Source organism: Panthera uncia, chromosome E3 (assembly GCF_023721935.1).
Source record: "Panthera uncia isolate 11264 chromosome E3, Puncia_PCG_1.0, whole genome shotgun sequence".
NCBI classification, from domain to species: domain Eukaryota; kingdom Metazoa; phylum Chordata; class Mammalia; order Carnivora; family Felidae; genus Panthera; species Panthera uncia.
Window position 1 is genome coordinate 23,401,095 of NC_064815.1, and position 4,340 is coordinate 23,405,434.

Below are 4,340 nucleotides of genomic sequence, written 5' to 3' on the forward strand. Positions count from 1 at the left end.
GATTCTCTCTCTCTCTCTCTCTCTCTCTCTCTCTCTCTCTCCCTCTCTCTCTCTCCCTCTCTCTCTCTCTCTCCCCCTCTGCCCCTCTCCCCCACATGTGCTCTCTCTTTCTAAAATAATTAAATCTGGGGCGCCTGGGTGGCTCAGTCGGTTAAGCGGCCAACTTCGGCTCAGGTCACAATCTCGTGGTCTGTGAGTTCGAGCCCCGCGTCGGGCTCTGGGCTGACGGCTCAGAGCCTGGAGCCTGTTTCAGATTCTGTGTCTCCCTCTCTCTGACCCTCCCCCGTTCATGCTCTGTCTCTCTCTGTCTCAAAAATAAATAAATGTTAAAATAAAAAATAAAAAATAAATAAATAAAATAATAAATAAATAAATAAATAAATAAACAAATAATAAAAAAGAAAAGAAAAGCAGATACTCTTAATTTTGATGAAGTCTAATTTAGCATATTTTTCTTTACTATCCTGTGGATATAAAAAACTGTATCTAAGGGGCGCCTGGGTGGCTCGGTCAGTGGGGCACACGATTCTTGATCTCGGGGTTGTAGGTTTGAGCCCCAAGGTGGGTGCAGAGATCACTGAAAAATAAAATGTAAAAAATACGCCTGAAAGAATTTTTGCCTAACCGAAAATCACCAAGATTTTTCCCCTTTGTTTCCTTCCAGGAGTATTTTAATTTTAGGTTTTGCATTTAGGTCTGTGATCCATTTTGAGTGAATTTCCATGTAAGTTGTGAGACAGAGAGAATCTTTTTTTTTTTTTTTTTTTTTTTACATGGGTGTCTAGTTGGCCCAACAGCATTTGTGGAAATGATGCCCGTTTCTCTATTGGATCGCCTTTGCTCCTTTGTCAAAAATCAACTGACCGTACACGTGCCCGTCTGGTTCTGGTTTACAAAGTTTCAAAACGAGAAAAACAGGATTCGGCTTTACCCCTTGAGGAGAACAAGTAAGGAATTTCGATAGATACAATTCTGTAAATTTTTTTCAAAATATTTTAGCCATTCTAGGGGAGCTGGACCACACGGAGTGAGGCCACAAATTCATGGGAGGCGGTCTGAACAACACGCCTTTGCAGGTAATCATAGTGGGGGGGAGGGCGGGGGGGAGTTGGCATCTCCCTGTTAATCCTGAGGCTGAGCCCTTTTTCAAATGCTTTTTGAGTATTTGCTTGTACAGTCTGCAAGCAGGTGACAAAGTGGCTTGGGGCCTTACGCAGACACAGGAGGACGCTCCCCAATGTCCCCCCCCCCCCCCAGCATCAGCCTCTGCATATGGCCCTGGGAAGCCATCCGGAGAGAAGGGGGCGGGGCAGTCTCAGTCTTTGACTTCCTAGGAAATAAGAGAGGAGGAGAAGGGGTCCTGCTTTAATCTACACCCTGGCCCTCCAGACTCCAGAGCTTCTGAGGAAGAGACGCCCCCTGCAAGAAGAGAAATGTCAGACCCAAATGGATGGTGCTAGATCGGTCCCTCTGGTCGACCCTGCGCTCAGCCCCAGGGATCCTGGGTCTGGGTCCCCGGGAACGAGAACGCAGGAGAACGCTGGGCGACCTCGTATCCGGTATCTATTGCCGTGAAGCCAAACTATGTGGCTTCAAGCAACAAAACGTTGTTGTTGTTGTTTATTTATTTAGTCTGAGACAGAGAAAGTGCATGTGCCAGCGGGGGAGGGGCGGGGAGACAGGGAGACAGAGAATCCCCAGCAGGCTCAGCACGGAGCCCGATGCGGGGCTCGATCCCACGACCGTGAGAGCATGACCTGAGCCGAGATCAAGAGCCGGATGCTTAACGGCGCCAAGCAACAAAACATTGTTTTTACTTACGAACCTGGAGTGCTCGCAAAGCTCCGCGGGGACAGCTCATCTCTGCTGCAGGTGCCATCGGCTGGTGAAGATTCCCCGGGACCAGCAGCAAACACAGTTTCCTCCCGGAGCAACTTCCCTACCCGATGACAATTTCCGATGATGGATCAGCTTCCAGCGCCCGGCGCTATCCCTAGTCCTCACCACCACCTTGCCATGGCCGTGTCGTCATCCCCATTCTACGGGTGATGTCATGGAGGCCTCCGGAGAGCCCGCGATCTGCTTGGAGATACCCACGAAGGATGCTGCAAGGCCGGGGCTCACCGAGGCTTCCTGGGGACCCCACGCCACCTGCCACCGGGAGCTGGGCAGTCCCAGCCGAGGAGCTCAGGGCGACGCGCCAGGGGCACTCGGCCTCCCGAGCCTTCTGTCGCTGCGGGCCTGGGGCAGGGACGGTGCCTGACCCTCTCACTCTGTTTGGGAGTCGACCAGTAAATTAAAGGGCTTCATTATCTCATTTGAGAGTGGCATAAAACACTTTGGAAAGGCTGGCGCATTGACTGCAATCATGTTCTGAAAGGCCCCGGATCCCTGGGAGGGACGTCCCCTGATAAATTGCTCTTTTCACGAGATGCGGCTGATACGTCGCCAGCTGTCCCCGCGGTGTCTGCTGCAGACAAGCTTTGTCTCTTCGCAAAGGATTTTAAGGAGACCAGATTCCCTCCCGAGGGAGAAAATCCTCCTTGCAATGGCCAGAAGGAGGGCCCGGACACCGCTCCCAACCTGCCAAGGAGGAACTCGGGCTGCTGTGGATCCAGGGGCCCTCGGGAGCCCCAGGACGCCCCCCCCCTCCCCCCCCCCCCCCCCCCGAGTTGCCAGTCGTTCCACAAGCCTTGAATGAACATCACTGCGGGGAAAGCCACCCGCCGTCCGGACCCTGCCCTCCTGACTTCAGGATCCGAACTCGGCCGCGTGTGAGTTCCACGGGACTCAGTTACGACTTTGCCGACAGCGATCTCAACGCCTTCCTGGGCCGGGCAGCCATCCAGACACCTGCATTTTGGTGATCATGAAATGAGGCACAATTTGCCCAAAATCACACCCTCCGAGAGTCTCAGGCCGTAGCGCTTTCCAGAATTAGTTCCCAGGACACTAAAGAGCTGGAGTAAGGCCGGCCTTGGGAATCGGCAAAGTAACAAAAATAACAATAATAACAAACTGACGGCTGTCGGGCACTTCCCCCGGGTCAGGCCTGGACCCAGCACCTGCCCACACCACCCCCGAATCCTTACAGCAACTTCTATTGACAGATGAGAAAACTGAGGCACGGGAGCGTGAGTGGTAGGGACGTGGAGGCCCCTCAGTCTCCACCACAGTGTCAACCTTTTGCTTCTTAGAGGCTTTGCAGGCTGTCCTCAGCCACAGACTATGACAGAAAAAGACTTGGTGGCCCCCTGTCCTGCCCCGGCCCTGCCCAGCGATGGCACAAGAAAGGGGATGACATTCTCACTGTGACCATGGTGACTGAGGCTCCCTCGTGGATTCAATCAAGGAGGGTTCCTTAAGTCTGAGCTCAGTCCTGGCAAAGGCCCTCGGGAACCCCAAGGAAAGCTGTATCCACAGCTTCCCCTTCTCCTAACCTTCCCCAGCCTCTGTCTTCCCATCTACAGAATGGGCATACGGATCCCTACCTACCTCCGATGCAACCACATACACGTAGGCACCAACCATAAGCACACGGATTTCTTTCCTTTCTTCCTGCACGGAGGGGAATCACCAGCTGGGAAGGAGTAGAGAGTACGGGCCCCAGAGGGGGCCCATCCTTAAGGCCAGGGTGTCAAAGGACAGCTCCTCAATGCTCTCGTGCTTTCATTCACTGGGCAAATATTTACTGGCCACCTACTCTGCGCCAGGAACAGTGCTGGGTGCTTTCCTAAAGACATTCTTTCATTTAAGCACCCCCCCCCCAACACGTGCACACACCAGCCATTTTGAAATCCTTCCTGATTTTCGAACAAGGGCCCTGCCTTTTCATTTCCCGTTGGGTCCCACAAATTATGCAGCCAGTCCCAAACCGTAACAGGAGGAAATGGGGCACAGAGAGGTCAGTGATCTGACCTGAGGTCCACACGGCTTTCGAGCGAGAAAGCCGGGATGGAAACTGAGGCCCAACCGGCCGCAGATGCCAAGGCCTCATGTCGAATGTGATCCCACCATGTTGCCACGGAAATTGATCCCTTCAGACACGCAGTTCTTACTGTCCAGGAGAAATCTTCATTTTTGTAATGTTTATTTTTTTTTAATTTCTTCTTAAATTGTTTTAATTTCTTTAATTTTTTAATTTAATTTCTTTAATTTTTTTAATTTCATTAATTTAATTTCTTAATTTTTAAATTTCTTTAATTTTTAATTTATTTAATTTCTTTAATTTTGTAATGTTTATTTATATTTTTTTAATTTCTTAATTTTTTAATTTCTTAATGTCTAAAATTTAAAGAAATTTTTAATTTCTTTAATTTTTTAATTAATTTTTTTTAGTT